This window comes from Euphorbia lathyris, chromosome 8, assembly GCF_963576675.1.
Source record: "Euphorbia lathyris chromosome 8, ddEupLath1.1, whole genome shotgun sequence".
Taxonomy (NCBI): domain Eukaryota; kingdom Viridiplantae; phylum Streptophyta; class Magnoliopsida; order Malpighiales; family Euphorbiaceae; genus Euphorbia; species Euphorbia lathyris.
The window spans coordinates 16,510,198-16,532,998 of record NC_088917.1 but is presented as its reverse complement, the minus strand read 5'-3'; the positions used below and the strand labels follow the sequence as shown (position 1 = coordinate 16,532,998).

Below are 22,801 nucleotides of genomic sequence, written 5' to 3'. Positions count from 1 at the left end.
TGGTGATCTGTTCAACAGGTAGACAGCACAGTCTACTGCTTCGGCCCATAACTCCTTCGGTAAATTTTTGCTTTTTAACATGCTCCTCACCATGTTGAGCACCGTTCTGTTCTTTCTTTCTACTATGCCATTTTGCTGAGGTGATCTGGGGACTGAAAGGAAATGACAGATTCCATGCTGTTCACAAAATTGCTTGAAAGAGATGGACATGTATTCACCGCCTCTGTCTGATCTGAGTGCTTTAATAAAATGACCACTTTCTTTCTCCACTTGGACTTTGAATTTTTTAAATGTCTCAAAAACTTCTGTTTTTTTCTTCAAAAAATACACCCAAGCTTTTCTACTATAATCATCAATGAAAAGTAGAAAATATTTATTTTTACCTAGAGACTGTGGAGTGATCGGTCCACACACGTCTGTGTGAACTAGCTCAAGTGGCGCCTTTGCTCTTGACATGGACTCCTTTGGAAAACTGGTTCTGAATTGTTTTCCAACAAGACATCCTTGACACAGTTGATGAGGCTGGTCAATATGAGGCAATCCGTTTACCATCTGCTTCTTTCCCAACTGCTTCAGTCCTCCAAAATTGAGATGTCCGTACTGTAAATGCCAAAGCCAGGGGGGACTTTGCACACAAGCTTTCAAACATTTGGCCACATCCATCTGAAAGTTAATTGTGAACATTCTGTTTCTCGCCATGGGTACTCGTGCAATTAGCTCCTTTTTCTCATTCAACGGGAGTAGTTTCCGGTCCACCATGTGAACTTCATAATTTTTCTCCAGTAACTGTCCTAAAATCAAAATATTGCTTTTCATGTTAGGAACATAATAAACATTATCAATAAACTGGTGAGCGCCATTTTTGAGCCGAATAAGAATTGTTCCTTTGCCTGTAATATGAACCTTGGAGGAATCTCCAAATACAACATTACCGCGAACGGATTCATAGAGCTCCATGAACATCTTCTTGTCACCACACATATGGTTGCTTGCCACATTGTCAAGATACCATATATTATTTTCGCGATTTTCTTCACCTTCGTAGGTAAGTAACATAGTGCCAGTTACTTCCTCATCTTGAATATTATTGGTAGTCTCTTCTACCTCCTTAGGCGGACTCCAACATTCTACCGCGTAGTGACCATACTTGGAGCAATTATAACACTGAATATTGGACTTGTCACGTCCTTCATTCGGCCTCTAGTTTCCTCTTCCTTGACCGCGTCCTCGGCCTCTTCCTCTGCCTCTGGTGAATTGAGTGCTTCTGTCATTGTTGTTGTTGCGGTTTTCATTTCTGCCTTGATTTCTGCCACGTCCTCGTCCTCTACCATTTCCTCCTTGACCTCTTCCGTGTCCTCTGCCGGACTGACTACTTTCACCATTTTTAAACACAGCCTTTGTTGCTAAGACTTGTTCTGCGAAATCTTCTCTTCGTTTCTCAAACCGCTCCTCTCGTGCTTGTAGTGACCCTACAACTTCGTCAACTGACATTTCACTGATGTCTCTAGACTCCTCCATAGCCACCACTACATACTCAAATTTTGGTAGTAGTGATCGTAGAATTTTTTCAACAATTCTGGACTCTTCAATTTTTTCTCCATACTGCCGCATCTGATTTACGACAGATTTTACTCGGGATGAGTAATCACTAATGGCCTCCGTCTCTTTCATCCTCATCATCTCAAATTCTCCTCTCAGCATCTGTAAACGAACTTTTTTCACTTTCTCCTCCCCTTGAAGAGAAACTCGTAGGATTTCCCAAGCTTGTTTGGCGGTGGTAGCTTCGGCTACTTTCTCGAACATTAATTCATCCAAACCTTGATGGATGAGTGTAAGCGCCTTTTGATCGCTTTTGCGATTTTTCTGCAGAGTATCTTTTTCTGCTTGTGCCAACGCTGCCTCATTGCCTGGGACTACGTAGCCTTTTTCGACAATATCTCAGACATCTTGACATCCGAGTAACGCCTTCATTCGAATACACCAACTTGAATAATTGGTTTTTGTGAGCTGAGGGTATTGATAAGGAAGTTTGAGACCGTCTGACATTTTTTTATAGGGTCTGTTTGGCGAAAGAATGACTCTCGTAATATGGCTCTGATACCACTTTGTTGAAATACAAGGACTAAGTGAGGAATTTAATGTTTTTCGGAAATAAGAATTGATACTAAATAAATCCTTTATTGAACTTATTCTACTATTACAAACACACAAAGATAAAACTTTGAAGCACCCTCCACTCTCAACACTTTTCTATTTACATCTATATCTACTTATATATATATATATATATATATATATATATATATATATATATATATATTCAATACAAGGCACTTATATTTTTTATATATATAATTGTCAAACTTAGCACATAATTTTGACTAATTTGGAATCCCAAGTCCATAGATTCATGCATTATTATTTTTATCTTCTTCTTTTCTAATAAATGCATACCTTACCTTATCCCCTTATCACTTGAACATGCATCTATTATTTTATTTATTTATTTATTTTTTTTAATAATATAATTAAGTTTATTAATTTTAACAGTGCCTTCGATGGTAAATTGATGATGTTTGACTTTTTTACCTTATAGTGCGATGTGGCTCTAAATCTTGATAAACATGTCACACATATTCATCATAGTCCCGTTTGCTTCCACTAGGACCAAGATCCATATTCTCAAAATAATTAGGAATCACACTCCCACTTAAGGTAGGATTTAGATCATTCGTAATCATTTGAGGTACTGGATCTTGACCTTGTTCCTCAAAATTTCTTCCACTCTGAAGAGATCCGTTTGAATCCAATTCCTCAAATAAATTGAGGTCATAGCATACTTCTCATAATTTAGGAAACTCTTTCTCCAAAAGACAATGTTTCGTGATTCTAATTTCGTCACTCATTTTCTCCCACTAAGACACATCCTTTTGATGCATCTAGATATCTTATAAAGATACACATTTTACCCTTTGGACCTAATTTTCCAAATTTACTTGAGGTATCATGGGTGAAGATAGTACAACCCTAAGGTTTGAGATTGCTCAAATTGGGTTTTCGATTCATCCTTAATTCATATGGGATCGAGTGACGGACTTGGAGGGTACTCAGTTCAGAATGTAAATGGTTGTTAGCAATGCATCTCCCCATTAAGAAATTGGTAGATTCGATTCAGCCATCATCGACCTAACCATATCAAGAAGAGTTTTATTTCTCCTTTTAGCATTACGTTGTGGAGTATAAGGGATGGACAACTATTGTTCAATTCCATTTTCATCACATAAAGCTTTGAATTCATCTAAATGATATTCCCGACCATGATGATTTCTCAAAGCTTCAATATTTCATTATAGTTGATTCTCGGTGAAGTTCATAAACTTCTTGAAAGTGCTTTTATGAGACATCAAGTACACATGACCATACCTAGTATAGTCATCTATAAAAGTGATAAAGTAGTATGACCCATACCTAGCCCTCACATTCACTAGACCATATATGTGTGAGTGAATTAATTACAAAGGAACTTCGACTCTAGTAGCTTTGCTAAATGGTTTTCCAGAGATTTTCCTTTTAAGGCATGATTTATATGGAGGTAATTGTACTTTTCTTAAACTACTTGATAGATTCTTTTACTAATCGACTCATTCGATCTTGGTCTATGTGATTTAGTTTAGCATGCCATAACTTAACATCTTTATCATTAAAAAAAGATGATGATCAAGAAGAAGAAATTCAATGGGAAAAACTACTATCATGGCTTAAATCAACATAAAAAATAGTCAAACCATTTGTAATATAACCAGAACCAAAATATTCATCATTCAAACATAATTTTAAATTGTTATCTTTAAAAAGAAAATTAATCAAAAATTCAATAACACTGTTACAGAAATGAGATTTCTTCGAACCTGAAGAGCATATGGGACATCTTGAAGAATAAGAGTTCGAACACCATGCGGATGTAATCTACAAGCTTTGATCCCTTGGACTTTAAATTTTCAAATTTGCCCTACATAGATCCATTTTTTTTCCAATTGGCACTCGTCGGAATTCAGCAAAGGCATCTTTATCTTTGGTTATGTGGTCCATTGCACCTGAATCAACAACCTATAAATGGTTAGTATAAAGATAAAAATATGATAGTCGAAAATTATTATTCAATGTTTGTTATGTGAGATAGGGATATGGATAAAATAATACATTTTACTATTTTAATTTTATTTAAACTACATAACATTAATTTAAGGGATAAAATTGAATTATCCATCCAATTAAAATCGCAGGAAGCTTATCCCACATTCTTATACCACCCCTCTTGGGTATAGGATTTGAGAGATAATAGATTTATCCTTCATGTGTCTCATTTTTCTATCTTCCAAACAAACACCGAATAACTTATCGTACATGTGCGTTTGTAAATCATGATTTTCTCTCATCACAACTCCTATTTTCATTTCAAACTACCTACGCAATCTTAATCTCAATCTCAAAACCCAAAATACCCAATTATTTGTACATCAACGGGACTATACTGATAAAACTTCTGGAAGTTGTGTATTGCCTTTTGACAATAATGAACAAGACTACTTACGCCCCATGTTACTCCATCTTCCTCCTCATCGTTGTATGCGGCAACATATGGTCGGATCTGTCAACCGTTTAATCGGTCTCTCTGGTGTTAATCCCGTTCTTGACTTCATGCTCTTTAACCCTTCATTTGGAGGTTTTCTGTCCGTTCCTCCTCCACCTTTCACCACCACCATTTACACCCTTTCCATTGTTATGGGCTTAGGGTTTGATGAAAGCACGCAGGATTACAAAATCTTGTTTATTGCGCGGAGCCGGTGTTTTATCTACTCACTTAATTCCAATCAGCCATTTTTGTGAATGGCCGGTTTCATTGGCTTGCCGTTCATCACCTTGGTCCGAAGTTGCATTGTGATTTCATTATGGTGTTTGATGTCAAGGCTGAGATTTTTCATCAGATTTCATCACCAGAATGTTCGGCAAATTTCCAGCCTCATCAGCCAGTTTAATAAATGGAAGGAGAATCATGGAATTTGGGGATTCATCAATTGCGGCTATTGAGCCCACTCAACATGTAGCTCATTTATGGGTGATGAAAGAATATGGTTCAGTGGAATCATGGATCAAGTTAGTGTTGGAAATTTTCTGGACTACGACAATTTAGCGGAAGCAATAAATCTCAAAGCATAAGCAATATATTGCTAAAAAAAATAATAGCTTAAAACTTGAAGACAATTTTATTGAATTTATGAGGTGTACAAGAGGTGTTATCTAGAGTTACAATGAGATCAAACCAAAAATAGTATCACTCAGGTGTTTTCCGAAAATACCCAAAATAATTATCTTACTATTTTTGTCTCCCAAAACAATTAAACTACCCTCTAAAAATAAAATCTCAAAAACTCAGAAGGCACAATTTGCATCCTCTCACTCTATATCCTTCTTCCACTCTCTTTTCTTTTCTCACTTTTTTTTCCCAATACCTCAAGTTGAAATTGAGCATCATTGGCTTTTTATAAGCCAAGGTATGCAACCTAATTAATTGTGCCAGCAACTTGCTGGCACAATTAATTGATACATTGACCACCAAATTTCGGTGGTCAATTTTCAAACTTTTAATTTTTATTTTTTTATTATTTTTTTTAATAATTATAAATTACAAAAACAATCTCTCATTACTACAAATTACAAAAATAGTCCCTTATTAATTGAGACTTTACAACAGTTCCTTTTTTATTTAATTGTTTTAAATTAATTGTTAATTTTTTCAACAGTTAGCAACCCTAAATTAAAACTCTACTATTCACTAGCGTTGGGGGTTCAAAAATAAGGATGAAGTGTTGATTCTATTGAGTCCAATACCTGGAGTTGGAGTAGTTGGAGAAAGTGGATGCATCATTTCAGACAACATTAACAATGAGGAGGTTAAGAATTTGATGAAGTGGAAGAGCATAGTACATTCATAGTTAGTCCTGCGTATAAATATGTGTCTAGCCTTGTTCTACTTGATAACGAAATTCTTTTTGATACTTCTGTTGATGTTGAGGTTGATGTTACACACCTTGTGGAGGAGAAGGATGTATTGTCCTCCATTTTTTCTTGCAAGCAAGGTAATCACATGTTTGGTTTTAGTACTTTACTTGGGATTCTTGTGTAGTTTAGGAGGATGTATTGTCCTCCATTTTCCCCCCATGTAGAAAAGTAGAATTATTTCCTTATTGGATTATGAGATTTGGCTTAATGTCTAAACTATATTGCATTTTCCATCTGATTAAAATTAGTAATTCAATGAAGTGTTTTCTTTTCAAACATGCTCATTGTTTCGTTGTTGTTGTTTCGACTTTTCGTACAAAATGCAGTAAATTGAGTTGAGATTTACTGTTAAAATGCAAGAATGAGTCACACTTTCTGCTAACCAAGTTACAAGAATTTACATTTGCAATGCTACCATCATTATATTAAAGAAGTTGAAAATACCATTTCAAAGCATACATTCCTTAAAAATTTCAGAATGGGTCGGTTACATGTTGTTTGCAAGAAATTTGTGGAGCTTGTTGAAGTTTTGGTGAGTCATTTGTACTGATGATGACTGGAATTTGCTTTTCAAACATGCTCATTGTTTCGTTGTTCCAAAGGGTTTGAGTTTTACCATGATATTACAAGTTCATTAGATGTTGCAGAAAGATGGTGATTCATCAAAGATGGTGATATGCACAGATTCAATAAAGGCAAGGGAAGACTCAATTGATGTTGCTTTTGCAGTGGAAGGACAAAAAACAATAGCAAGAATGCTACTTAGATCCAAGTTGAATCAACAACAAGTGAATAATGAACCGAATTAAAATAGGCCAAATTAAAATCAAGTAGTGATAAATTAAAATAGGCCAAATTAAAATCAACAACAATTGTCATATTTTCGTTGGAAGGACAATAATTGAGGTTTTATTAGAATCAAGTAGTGATAAATTAAAATAGGCCAAATTAAAATCACTAAAGGCAAGGGAAGACTCAATTAATAGGCTAACGTATAGCAGCGGAAATATAAATTTTTTAACCTATTTCCATAAATCTCAAGATCCGTTAATCGTTATTTCATATAAAGAGAGATAAGAAGAAATACCTTTTAGATGTTCTATCTACCGTTGCAAACGAAGTGCCCACAACTCTTACTTCGAGTTCCCGAGCACAGAACAAAACAAATATAAGATCAAGTTAGAATCAACCGTTGACTAGCAACCAAAATAGATTGCCTCTAATTAATCAACACAAGATCAAGGATAAAGAAAGAAAGATGAAAATCAATTGAACGGAAGAAAGCGATAGAAAATCTCGTCCTCGGGCTAGGGGGGTTCGAAATTCTCTCTCTCTCTCTCTTAGTGTGGAATTCGAAATTCTCAAGAGTTGGGATTTATAATCTTCCTTGTATCTAATCCTTAGTTAGATAGAATTAGGTTATTGAATAAGAATTCAATTCGGAATAGAACTCTTAATTATTATCTATTAATATATATAAATATAAAAGATAATAACAATAACCTTATTGGATAATAATGGGAGTAATTTAATCTAATTAAAACTCCTAACTTAGTTATCCTTTAATTAATTTAATTCATAATCCTAATCTAATTAGAATAGATAAAATCAAATTAATTATTTATGTATTTATTATACATAAATTTCGACCCCTACAGTCACTGGGTCTTATTGGGCTCAGTTGGGCTTCCGTCAATTAATTAACATCTGTCTCTCTTTTGGGTTCCAAGTCTTATGTGTGACCCATTAGGTTCTTATTGCTTCTAGCCGTATGCAACTTATTAAAATTAATTTTCAAAGAATTATATTTTAATCTTTGCATAACGAAATGATGTACAGAGTATGTGATTAACAAGTCCGTAATCATTCCCCTAGAGCTATAAGAAGACAGGTTGATTCTGTCGTTGACCTTTCAGTATTAGTTACGGTATAATTCGATCCTTTATCAACTACCTCCTTGAACTGAATCTTATGACTATGGGTAATGTGAAGTCACATATAGCGAGACGTTCGTTTTACTTGTTCTTGGCCGAGTCAATTCCAATTAGATAGGTTAAGAGAAATCTAATTTCATTCTTAAGCTATCACCTTGCAAGGATTTAGAGTCAAGACTTCCACAAGCGATCCATGGACATATCTCCCATTTATCGGGAGTGATAAATGCTCAATCCAATATATAACGATCCCGCAATCACTTCCTGTGATACCCAACCTCTGCTGTTCACACCCAGAGTCATCTCTGTTAAGGATCGTGTTACAATAGGATAAAAGCGTCACATTCCGTAATCCAGAATACCAATTAACATTCCTTTGAGTCTGAGGATTATTTATACCTATTAATACTAATGAGATGAATAGGTGACAAGGATGAATCTACCCATCCTGTTATCTCAAGTCGGGTCCCCAATCCTAATGAACTACTTTTCATCGGATCCATGTAAATGTCCAGATATCTATATATATGAAGCTTGTGAGATCAGCTTTCTGTCGGACAGAAGACATTGTTACATGAAGTCTTAGCAGTGATATGTCAATCCTAAACATATTACTTGACTTGGGGTGGTTTTAAGTTTATTAGTTTATTATATAGTTTTGTCTCACTTCATGCTTGTATGAACACTTTATAATCACTTTAAAACAAACTTACGGATTTCCTTTTATTATACTTTATTTAGTGCTTAAAAGGGATTACCTTTATATAGTTATAAAACATATATCTCATTAAAACAAATGATATAAAGAACACTTCATTTACATTAAGTTTGTATCCTAGAACAATTGTCTATAGGACACTAAACCCCAACATACTCCCACTTGGACTAAAGCCAATTGTTTCTATAACTTATCCCAGTAGAAGTTAGATGACGATCATGTACTTTCTGGGTTAAGGGCTTTGTCAACGGATCTGCAACGTTGTCCTCTGTAGGTACTCTTTCTATTCTCACATCTCCTCTCGCCACAATTTCTCTTATAATGTGGTATCGCTTAAGGTAATGCTTGGACGCATTATGAGACCGTGGTTCCTTTGCTTGCGCAATGGCTCCATTGTTATCACAATACAGTGTAATGGGATTTACAATGTCAGGCACCACACCAAGTTCAGTAATGAACTTCCTAATCCAAACTGCTTCCTTTGCTGCTTCCGCAGCAACGATATACTCTGACTCGGTCGTAGAGAAAGCTACGCTTCCTTGCTTGGAATTCTTCCAGCTGACCGCGCCCTCATTCAAGATAAACAGGTATCCTGATTGGGATTTAAAATCGTTCTCATCTGTGAGATGACTTACGTCTGAAAATCCTTCTATTTTCAGATCTCCTTCTCCGTACACTAGAAACATGTCTTTAGTTCTTCTCAAGTACTTAAGAATGTTTTTGACGGCAATCTAGTGCTCGTCTCCCGGATTTCCTTGGTAACGACTCGTTATAGATAACGCGAACGCTACGTCAGGTCTAGTGCATATCATAACATACATAATCGAACCGATTACGCTGGCGTATGGGACTACAGCCATGCGCTTCTTATCATCATTGGTTTTAGGACATTGATGATTGTTTAACTTTACTCCATGTAGCATGGGTAAGTTACCTCGTTTCGATTCAAGCATGCTAAACCGCTTTAGCACCTTTTCGATGTATGTAGCCTGTGAAAGACCGAGCAGTCTTCTTGATCTATCTCTGTAGATCTTTATACCAAGTATATAAGCTGCTTTACCAAGGTCTTTCATTGAGAAGTTACCAGATAACCATACTTTTACCGACTGTAGCAGAGCTATGTCATTTCCCATTAGTAATATATCGTCCACATATAATATTAGAAATGCTACAGAGCTCCCACTTGCTTTCTTGTAAATGCAAGCTTCTTCGCAATTTTGTTCGAAACCATATTGTTTTATGGTTTCGTCAAAACACTTGTTCCAGTTTCTAGATGCTTGCTTGAGTCCATAAACGGATCTCTAAAGTTTGCAAACCTTGTTTGCATCCTTTGATATGAAACCTTCAGGTTGCATCATATATACATCCTCAAGCAGGTTTCCATTTAGGAAAGCTGTTTTCACATCCATTTGCCAAATCTCGTAATCGTATAGCAAGCATTATTCTGATTGATTTGGACATAGCCACAGGAGAGAAAGTTTTATCATAATCAATTCCTTGCTTCTGACGATATCCTTTCGCTACTAACCTAGCTTTGTAGGTGCTAACCTTTCCATCCATGTCTGTCTTCTTTTTGAAGATCCATCTGCACCCAATGGGTTTTATCCCTTCGGGTGGATCAACCAAAGTCCATACTTGGTTGGTGTATATGGAATCCATTTCAGAATCCTTGGCCTCGAGCCACGCTTTAGAATCTGGACTAGTAAGAGCCTCTTCATAGTTTTTGGGTTCGTCGTCTAACACGGGAACCTCATCATCTCCCACTAGAAAACCATATCTAATAGGGAGTTCACAAACTCCTTGTGATCTACGAAGGGGTGGCACTTGAGTCTCATCTAATGGGACTGCATCGGGTTCCTCAATCGCTTCTGTTGTTTCAGGTGGCGTTTCTTGTTCATGAACTTCATCAAGTTCAATCATGCTTCCCTTTTCTGTGTCTTCGAGAAACTCTTTCTCTAAGAAGGTTGCGTACTTGGATACTATCACTTTCTGATCATCTGGATGATAGAAGTGATACCCCATAGTTTCCTTAGGGTACCCAATGATGAAACATTTATCAGATTTAGAATCTAGTTTGTCTGACGCAATGCGTTTGACAAATGCTGAACAACCCCATACTCTCATGAATGAGAATACGGGTTTCCTACCAACGAACAATTCATATGGTGTGGAACTAGCGGATTTAGTTGGTACTCGATTTAGGGTGAAGAGGGCGGTTTCCAAGGCATAGCCCCAAAATGTCTTTGGAAGTAATGCTATGCTCATCATGGATCGTACCATATCTAGTAGGGTACGGTTCCTCCTCTCAGATACACCATTGTGTTGTGGTGTATAGGGAGGTGTCCATTGTGAGCAAATCCCACATTCAGTTAGATAATTCAGAAAATCATCTGAAAAATATTCGCCACCTCGATCGGATCGAAGTGTCTTTATTTTCTTTTCTAGTTGATTTTCCACTTCATTCTTGAAGCATTTGAATTTCTCAAAAGCTTCGGATTTGTGCTTTATCAAGTAAATATAACCATATCGGGTATGGTCGTCTATGAAGCTAATGAAGTATCTGAATCCTCCTCTTGCTTGGACTGACATAGGACCGCATACATCTGAATGAATGAGTCCTAGAGTGTCTGATACACGTTCACCTTTATTGCTAAAGGGTGTCTTTGTCATTATGCCTTTTAAACATGCTTCGCACATTTCCAATGATTCAGGATCAATTGAATTTATAAATCCATCTTGATGTAGCTTAAGCATGCATCTTTTGTTTATATGGCCTAAACGGAAATGCCACAAGTAAGTTGAATTATCTAGCTTATGTCTTTTGGTATCAATCGCGAAAACAGAAATTTTGTCATCTAACACATAAATCCCATTTTGTGATATTCCTGAAAAATAGAAAATCGAATCTGTATAAAAATCGCAACGTTTGTCTTTTATTGAAATATGAAAACCGTCGTCAATAAGACGGCTAATAGAAATAATGTTACGAGACATTTGCGGAACGTATAAACAGTTCCTTAATTCTATTACAAGCCCAGAGGGCAAATTTAAAACATAATCTCCGATTGCGAGGGCGGCAACTCTTGCTCCATTTCCCGCTCGCAAGTTTATGCGTCATTTCTTCAATTCCTTAGTCTGATTTAGTTCCTGCATATTTGTACAAATATGAGATCCGCATCCGGTATCAAGTACCCAAGATTCAGACTGTGAAATCGTATTTATTTCAATATAAAACATACCAGATGTTGAAGCACCGCCTTTTCCCTTCTTGAGGGTGGCTAGATACTCCTTGCAGTTCCTTCTCCAATGCCCGTCTTTACCACAGAAGTGGCACTCTCCTTTGGGCTTCTTTACTTCCTTTCCCTTAGCTCCAGTGGGCATGTCCCTCTTGCCTTTCTTGGGATATTTAGGATTGTGAAAATTCCCTTTCCTCTTCTGTGATCCCTCTATGACAAGAGATGGTATTGCCTTGTCTTTCTTCATATTGGGCTCAACTGACTTGAGCATATTTGCAAGCTCTTCAAGAGAGGTTTGCAAGTCATTCATTTGGTAGTTCATGATGAACTGTGAATAACTCTCTGGGAGGGATTGAAGAATTAAGTCTATGCTTAGTTCGTTATCCATCGCGAATCCAATACTTGAAAGTTTGGTAATATAGCCAATCATCTTGACACAATGTGTCATGACAGATGTGCCCTCTTGCATCCTGCAACGATATAGCAACTTGGATATCTCGTAGCGTTCGCACCTAGTCTATTTCCCAAACAGCTCTTTAAGGTGCATGATGATGGAATAGGCATCCATTTCCTCATGTTGCCTTTGTAATTCCGGTGTCATCGATGCAATATGATGCATCCGGCATGATCATCATCAGCCTTGTGCTTCTGGTAAGCATCAATTTCCTCAATGGGAGCATCATCAGCAGGGATAGGGGGTATCGTTGTATCAAGTACATACCCTATCTTATCGAACTTCAAAACAATTTTGAGGTTCCGAAACCAGTCCGTGAAGTTTGAACCATTCAATTTGTTATCGGTAAGAATGTTTTGCAGATTGGTTTTAGTCATGATTTTAAGAGTGATTATATAAACCTGAGAGTGAGAAAGAGTAAACGTATGTTATTCATTTGCTTTAAAGTATATCAATCTAAAATTATAGGCCTTTTGTTTATTTTAGATTGCTCCCACTATTTTGCCAAATTAATAGCCCTCCATATTAATTCGAAGAATTTCACAAATCCTTTAGTGAGCTAGGATCCTAACTCTTGAGATTTCGCCTTGAGTTTACCCAACAAGCTAGTCTCATTCGTTAGGTAGATTCATGTAATCAATCACATCTTAAATGTGATTCCTAGGTTATTGGGTTACTAACCACATTAGTAACTAATATGCTATTCATATTAATCCCAACCGTATTGCCCATTAGTTTATGAAAACATGAGTTTACCCATCCAATTATCATAATCTAATTTAAGTATTACCCCATATTCATGAAAAGTGATTTTCGATAATTCAGGTGTTACCGTAAGACCCCGAGCTTGAGTTTACCCAACAACCCAAAGGCCCTCAGTACTGCCGGCTGAATTATAATATTAGGGAGGGACAACCGATTTTAATAACTTGCTTATTTACTTAACTTTTTAATGAGGGATTTTATTTTAGGTCTCATAATCTAACTTAGTCTTGATTTGCTTTAGCATACATCAGACACATACATTGGCGTTATGGACATATCATCTAAATTATTCCGTCGAGCCAGAGACGGAATAAAAGGCCAACCTAGGGAAATACTAACTATTACATATTTCTCTTTAGGTCCTCCGTCTGCTCAATGGCGCCTTGAAATTACAAATTAATTTCTATACTACTAAAGAAAACTTCAATTAAATTGAAGGGAATTAGATGAGAGGAGAAATTACAATAGATAGTAGAAAGGCAGGACTCGCAGACCCTATTTCAAAAATACCAAAAGACTAAAGAGGGTCCAAATATGTCCATAACTCCAAACATGCATAGACTCAATTAAATTTATTTGGGTTAATCACATTAACGCATCATATAACTTTCATCCAATTTTACTTCTAACAGTTTCGTGTCTTTTATGTTATCCTAACTACACAAAACTTTAATTATGCACGTCCCAATAATTTTGATTTTAATTCATTTAAAACTTTGATTTACGAATAGGTAAAACAAACTTTTAAATAAATTTTCATTCGATAATCAAAACATAAAACTATTAATTTCTAAAACATACATACATATATTAAAAAAAATAGTTTTTAAACAATTTAAAACTAGGTGGGAATCGGGCCGGGCCCGAGGTCAGGCTGCTGCCGTTTGGCAGCAGCCCTAGGCGTCGGACATGCCGCTGCCTTGCGGCAGCGGCAACCAGACGCCGCGCGCGATTTCTACCGCGCGGCAGCAACCGCACAACAGTAGTCGGGTCGCGCCGTATGGCGCGACCCGAACTACTGTTTATTTTTTTTATATTTATAAAATATACATATATATATATATATATATATATATATATCATTTTTAAAACGGTTTTAAAACGATTTTCAGAAAATAGGAAAAACTATCATAGATTTTCCGTTTTATCTTTTAGAATAAATAAAACTGATTTTATTCATCTAACCATAAAACTAAGAGATTTTGTTATAATGATTATCAACCGAAATTATTAGGAACATGTGCACAATTTATTTTAATTAACAATTAATTAAAACTTATTTATCTTTTAGAACTAATTAATCAAAACAATTTTGTTAATTAACCTAACTATACGTATTTATTCAATCTGATTGAAAAACTTCTCAATTTTCATATATGAAATAACGGATTTAACCTCGCTCTGATACCAATGTTGGAAAAATAGGCTAACGTATAGCAGCGGAAATATAATATTTTTAACCTATTTCCATAAACCACAAGATCCGTTAATCGTTATTTCATATAAAGAGAGATAAGAAGAAATACCTTTTAGATGTTCTATCTACCGTTGCAAACGAAGTGCCCACAACTCTTACTTCGAGTTCCCGAGCACAGAACAAAACAAATATAAGATCAAGTTAGAATCAACCGTTGAGTAGCAACCAAAATAGATTGCCTCTAATTAATCAACACAAGATCAAGGATAAAGAAAGAAAGATGAAAATCAATTGAACGGAAGAAAGCGGTAGAAAATCTCGTCCTCGGGCTAGAGGGGTTCGAAATTCTCTCTCTCTCTCTTAGTGTGGAATTCGAAATTCTCAAGAGTTGGGATTTCGAAAATCCCTTAGGGGTATTTATAATCTTCCTTGTATCTAATCCTTAGTTAGATAGAATTAGGTTATTGAATAAGAATTCAATTCGGAATAGAACTCTTAATTATTATCTATTAATATATCTAAATATAAAAGATATTAACAATAACCTTATTGGATAATAATGGGAGTAATTTAATCTAATTAAAACTCCTAACTTAGTTATCCTTTAATTAATTTAATTCATAATCTTAATCTAATTAGAATAGATAAACTCAAATTAATTATTTATGTATTTATTATACATAAATTTCGACCCCTACAGTCACTGGGCCTTATTAGGCTCAGTTGGGCTTCCGTCAATTAATTAACATCTGTCTCTTTTGGGTTCCAAGTCTTATGTGTGACCCATTAGGTTCTTATTGCTTCTAGCTGTATGCAACTTATTAAAATTAATTTTCAAAGAATTATATTTTAATCTTTGCATAATGGAATGATGTACAGAGTATGTGATTAGCAAGTCCGTAAGCATTCCCCTAGAGCTATAAGAAGACAGGTTGATTCTGTCGTTGATCTTTCAGTATTAGTTACGGTATAATTCGATCTTTTATCAACTACGTCCTTGAACTGAATCTTATGACTATGGGTAATGTCAAGTCACATATAGCAAGACGTTCGTTTTACTTGTTCTTGGCCGAGTCAGCTCCAATTAGATAGGTTAAGAGAAATCTAATTTCATTCTTAAGCTATCACCTTGCAAGGATTTAGAGTCAAGACTTCCACAAGCGATCCATGGACATATCTCCCATTTATCGGGAGTGATAAATGCTCAATCCAATATATAACGATCCCACAATCACTTCCTGTGATACCCAACCTCTGCTGTTCACACCCCAGAGTCATCTCTATTAAGGATCGTGTTACAACAGGATCAAAACGTCACATTCTATAATCGAGAATACCAATTAACATTCCTTTGAGTCTGATGATTATTTATACCTATTAATACTAATGAGATGAACATGTGACAAGGATGAATCTACCCATCCTGTTATCTCAAGTCGGGTCCCCAATCCTAATGAACTACTTTTCATCGGATCCATGTAACTGTCCTGATATCTATATATATGAAGCTTGTGAGATCAGCTTTCTGTCAGACAGAAGACATTGTTACATGCAAGTCTTAGCAGTGATATGTCAATCCTAAACATATTACTTGACTTGGGGTGATTTTAAGTTTATTATAAAGTTTTGTCTCACTTCATGCTTGTATGAACACTTTATAATCACTTTAAAACAAACTTACGGATTTCCTTTTATTAGACTTTATTTAGTGCTTAAAAGGGATTGCCTTTATATAGTTATAAAACATATATCTCATTAAAACAAATGATATAAAGAACACTTCATTTACATTAAGTTTGTATCCTAGAACAATTGTCTATAGGACACTTGGGCTTGAAGCGTGACAACATGGGGCTGCCAGGAATCGAACCCAGGACCACTTGGTCACACTCGCTCTGATACCATGTCATGAAACTATTTGAACCAAAAGCTCGAGCTGATAGTTAAAGGTCCACTTCATATTAATAGCTGACAAAGAAATATAAGTATGCAAATAAAGACCAAGAAAGTGTTCCAAGCATTGAATCCAAAAGGCTGACCAAATTATCATTAGACCAAACATGTTTAGTTAGGGACTGAATAGCTTAGTGCCAGCAAGGATTAGAATGAAAGAGTCTGCTAGTTTAGGCCTATGTCTAGGATTTTTCTGAGTTGAAATCTTATTTTCTATCTAAATTAACTCAAAACTAAAAAGTTGAAGAATTAAAAATGTTTAGGATATCATCAAATTCTTAAAAAAATTCATTTTCAAGTGTTAACGGCCAAATTTTAATGTTAGTCTTTGTATTTCACTAATTTTGATATATCAAGGGACAAATATTATTAAATAATCAATCACGGACAAAAACTAACATTTTAATATTGCTTTAGGAAAGCAAGTAGCAAACCTGATAGGTTTATTAATATTAGGGTTAAATGCATCATTGGTCACTGAACTTACATGGTTGTCTCAAAATGATCACCCAATTTCAATTTGTCTCAATAAAATCACTCAACTTTGATTTTTTTCGTCACTATGACTATTTCAGTGATTAAAACACATCCAAATAATGACATGGGTGATACGTCAATTGGATGTCTTGTGCCATTTCCCTTAGAAATATGACTTGTTTCCAATTGATGTATCACTTATGTCATCATTTCCATATTTTTTAATCACTGAAATAGTTACAGTGACATACTTGAGACAAAACTCAAAGTTGAGTGATTTGATTGAGACAAATTGAAGTTGAGTTACCATGAGATAACCATATAACACATATCTAAAATCTATCACATATCTCAAAAGTGAATTTTGAAGATCAGTGAACAATGTTGCATACCTAAAATCTATCACATATCTCAAAAGTGAATTTTTTTTAACCTATTTAATTCATTGATACGTGTATATTCCTACTAGTAGTATAATATGTAATTAAATATAATAAATCTGAATTATCTGAAATCCAATTATAATTTTTCTGATTAATCTGTGGCATTCAGAATCCATAAGATATCTCAGTACAGTCAACTTTTTTTAACCTGTTTAATTCATTGTATATATGCTTATATCCCTATTAGTAGTATAATATGTAATTAAATATAATAAAATAATTATAAGAAATCCAACTAGAATTTCAGGAAATTTATATTTTAGGAACTAAACTAAATCCATAAGAAATCCAACTAAAAAATGTAACAAGTCAAATGAGTGAGAACAAGTATATAAAAATCACCTATATATATGAGTAAATGATCCTATTTCCTTCATTCTGTAATAGAATATTTTAGTGTTTTACTTATTTCTTAAAATTAAAATGCAGGGTTTAATACTTCAAGCTTTTATTTGGGTACTTTTAATTGTTACATCTAATTTAGTAAGCACTGGGGATGGGAAGATTATGTTTAATGTGAAAGATTTTGGAGCAGTTGGAGATGGAAAAACTGATAATTATAATGTAATTATTTCTGATTTTTTGTTTTGTAATTGTTTCTATTATATATAATTACTTTTTTTTTCTCAAATTTTATATAGTAACAAAATATTAATATTTTTTAATTGTTATTTTTGAAGGCTTTCTTAAATGCATGGAGAGACTTGTGTGAAGCACAGGAACAGAAGGAAATATACCAACTCTTGTAGTGCCATCAGGAACATTTCTTTTGAAGCCTTTGATATTTAAAGGCCCTTGCAAGTCTAAGGCTATCCATATGAAAGTATATGCTTATTTTTATTATTTTATAAACTAAACATATTTAATAGCCATTTTATGTTAGAGAAAGAGAATACAGTAAATAATAATAATAGATAAATCGTGTCTGTTGAATCTGAGATCGAGTACTCAGATTAATTATTGAAAAGTAAATTGGTGACAGGTTATAGGGAAAATAGTAGCACCCAGTGGCGGTGAATGGCCTAGCTGTAACGCTCAATTTTGGCTGCTGTTCGACGGTGTAAATGGTCTTACACTTGATGGATCTGGTACTTTTGATGGCCACGGCTCAACTTGGTGGACTAATCAGGTTATTTATTTATTTTTATTTTTTTCATTATAATACATAGAGGTAAAATCAATTTTAACTTAAGGTTATTGGAAAGTGTATATATGCTCTTAGAATAAAAACTGTAAAAATAAATAAATTAATTTCCCGTTTCCAACTTGGATTTTAGATCTAGATAACATAACATGGAGCAATATTGGCTCCACGTAATAAAATTTATAAAAAGGAACTCTTATCAATGCCTAAAAACGGAGGTAAGAACATGTGGACGTTAAAGCTGTATATATGTAATTTATTTCTTTTTTCTTTTTTCAGGACATCATGAGCAGATGCAAGAGACCGCGGGTGAACAAAATAAAAGAAAATTAGAAGACACGAAAATTTATTATGTTCATTTATTTTTATAGATGTTAATTAAATTTAATTGAAATTCAAATTAATGATGCAGGCCTTGCAATTTCGAAACTGCAACAATCTTGGAATAAGTGGACTAAAATATATTGATAGTCCAAAAGCACAAATTGGATTAAATAGATACAATTATGTCTCTATTTATAATATTAATATCTTTGCTCCTGAAAATAGTCCCAATACTGATGGAATTGATCTATCTCTTTCACACAACGTTCATATTTCCGATTCTATTATAGGAACTGGTAATTCTTTTATGGCCTAATACACAAATAACCCCCTGAACTTGTCCAAATCTTGCAACTGCCCCCCTCAACTTTCAATTGTAACAACTTGTCCAATTGTAAAACATAACCCCAAATTGGGAATTTTTTTACCCTGTATTTGAAGCAACTGTAAAAAAGTTTTTCCGGATTCGTATCACGCCAAAGATCTGATTATCATACTTCATGAGCGTTCCAGATTTTATATTTCACGTGTTTCTTCAATTGCAGTGCATGTCAGCAATTTGGGGTTGTGTTTTACAATTGGACAAGTTTAAGGGGTAAGTTGTTACAATTGGACAAGTTTGAGGGGTAAGTTGTTACAATTGAAAGTTGGAGGGGGCAGTTGCAACATTTGGACAAGTTTAGGGGGTTATTTGTATATTAGGCCTTCTTTTATTTAATTATTTTACTTGTTTTCATGAAATATATTATCAATTGATTGTGATATTTTTTTTAATAATAATAATTATTGTTATTGTTTTTGGGGTGACAGGTGATGATTGTATTGCTATCAATGGAGGCTGCTCATTTATCAATATCACCAAAGTTACATCTGACCAGGTCATGGAATTAGGTCAGTAGAAAAATATTACTAAAAACACTAAATTAGGTGATGATTTGTTGCTTACGAATTTATCTATTTTATTTTTTGGATATGGAAATATATAGTGTAGGGAGCTTAGGAGATCGCGGAGTAAAGGACATCGTGGACCAGGTTCATGTTCGTAATTGTACGTTTCTTAATACTCAAAATGGTGTGAGAATCAAAACATGGCCGGTAAGTATAACAATAATTCATAATAAATAATTAATAACTTAGATTTAACATAATATTTAATTTATTTATTTGGTCCATCTAGGGAGGATCAGGGCATGCTAATCAGATTTCATTCAGGGATATCATACTTCATAACTCTAAAAACCCTATCATAATAGATCAACATTACTGCAACGGACACAAATGTGCAGAAAATGTATAATAAAACTATGTTAAAATTGATTTAATTTATTAATATACATATAAATATTTCTTTTTTATCTAATGCAGGGTGTAGGAGTAAAAGTGAATGGAATAATATATAGTGGAGTTAAAGGAACATCAGCAAGCAAGCAAGCAATTACATTAGATTGTGATAAAATAGGTTGTGGTAATATAATAATGGATCATATTAACATAAGCTCATCCAACCCGGGAAAGCAGATTCATGCCTTTTGTAACCACGTTAATGGAAAATCTACCTCGACTATACCTGTTGTACCTTGTCTTTCAAAATCTATGTAAGACTATATTGTTAATTTAACTCATGATTCATTTCTGTTTTCCCTTTCTTCTTTTCATATGAAATTGGTTGTAATGATCAGCCTAGTTTTTGGTCATTATTAGCATTGGATTATAGGATTGTGATTAAGTTTAAAAGACTATTAATTCAGTTTGTAATTAGTTTTAGGTATCAATTATGACAATATAATAACTTAAGAGTTAATTATTTAAGTTTAATAAGTTGAGGCACTATTTAAGTTTAACCAACTTTTTGATTCCTTCGTTCATCAACCGATTCAATTTTCTCTTATTATTTTCATTCCTAAAGTAGTTTAGTTTTATAACACCTAATAAATGTTGTTTTAATAGCTCTTCTTTTGTCACCAAGAATATACAAAGTCTTTAAGAATTCAGTTTTGTCACCAAGAATAAAAAAAAACTATTCTTGAACTTTAATCATTCAATTTTGATTTAATTAGATACTTAATTAGATATTAGAGCTTAAACCAAGTGGTAGAGGGTTCCAATCTTGATAGTCCTATTTGATTAATATAAAAAAAAATCTGTATCTTTTGATTACACTACAAGAAAATCATAGATGTTGGGGATCGGAATTCTGTCGAAATTATGTCCCTAAAGGTAGTAGACTGAATTGCCTTTGTTAATGGTTGAATTTATTCAGTAAGTAACTCGCTGGATGGTAACTGATTAATGGCTATTTTTACAATTTAGTTCCAAACGTTGCGATATAGCGAATTGTGGTAATGTACAGACTACTCGGTAGCCCATAAAATGTAGCCAACTGTGCTTCAAAAATATTTCTAATCCTTCGGTAAACTGAATAATGTTCTTATTTTAAAATTAATATTTTGCACGAAAACAAAACATTAAATTTGGATCCAAGAGTGTTCCTTTGTAGTAAAACAATAACTAAAATATAAATGCATAATTATTAATGATTAAAATATTAAAATTCACATCAAATTTCATTGAAATCTATAAACATATTCATGAATCAATAATACACAAATAAGAAGAAACTAAAAAATATATAAATAATTAGTTTGCGCGTACCATAACATATCAATAAGGTCAACAATTTCATCATTTTGGGTTTTGCAAGCATAAAGAACACATTCATGACAATTTAGATTTTTCAAGTTTCATAACAAGGCCTGAGCAAAGACAGAAATTGCAAATTGGTTTAAAAGAGGGCATGAGGAAGATAAAAACAGAATTCAAGAATTATTAACAAGAAATTATATATATCTGAGCTATCTCATTTGTTTGTGGCCTGAAACTATACATGTTCTATAAAGCTTCATAAGTTTCAAAGATTATTCTAATGGAAAAAATTGAGAATAAAGAACATATATAACTGGCAATGCAATTGGACATACAAGTGCATATTAGAGAAAAATACCTAAATACTAAAGATAGATATATCAAGTGCTATTCTATCTTAAACAAGCTGAAAGGGATCAAGCTAATCTAAAGAATGTACCTACTAAAGAATGTACCTATGCGCCTTTGCCATGCATCACCTATTCCTAACAAACCTAATAAGATGACCACGTCACTGAGTCAAATAAACAGTAGAAAAATACATAAAAATGGATGCGAAAACTAACCAAAGTATTTTTTGAAGGAGTATAATTCTCTGTGTTTGTTATTGATATCAATTGAAGTATTTATATAGAATACAGTTCACTCTGTAGTGAACAACTATAGTCAACAACTGAACCTATATTCTAGGCTAGAGATAGGTAACAGAATAATTACAGATAAATAATAACTAAATACATAGTCTAATACACCCCCGTAGTCGAAGGGTTCGGAGGGCGAACATTGAGACTATTGCGAAAATCTTCAAATAGTGTTGACGGAAGACCTTTGGTGAAGATGTCAGCGATTTGATAGCGAGATGACACGTGAAGGACACGGACTTCTCCTTTTGCAACTCGTTCTCGGACAAAGTGAATGTCCATTTCCACATGCGTAGTGCAGTGATGCTGAACCGGGTTGGCTGTGAGATACACGGTGCTGATATTGTCACAGTACACTATTGAAGATTTCTGAATCGGACAGCTAAGTTCTAAAAGCAGATTGCGTATCCAGCGTGTTTCTGACACGACGTTGGCAACGCCGCGATATTCGGCCTCTGCGCTGGATCGGGACAGTGTTGGCTATCGTTTGGCGGACCAAGAGATTAGATTGTCCCCTAGGAATACACAGTAGCCTGATGTTGATCGGCGAGTGTCGGGACAGCCTGCCCAATCGGCATCCGTGTAGGAGACC

General features: G+C 34.5%; 1 pseudogene; it reads left to right on the top strand.

Moving 5' to 3' along the window:
* The first annotated feature begins 17,880 nt into the window (after window positions 1-17,880).
* LOC136203865 (probable polygalacturonase At3g15720) lies at window positions 17,881-20,524 on the top strand (annotated as a pseudogene).
* Window positions 20,525-22,801: the final 2,277 nt, after the last annotated feature.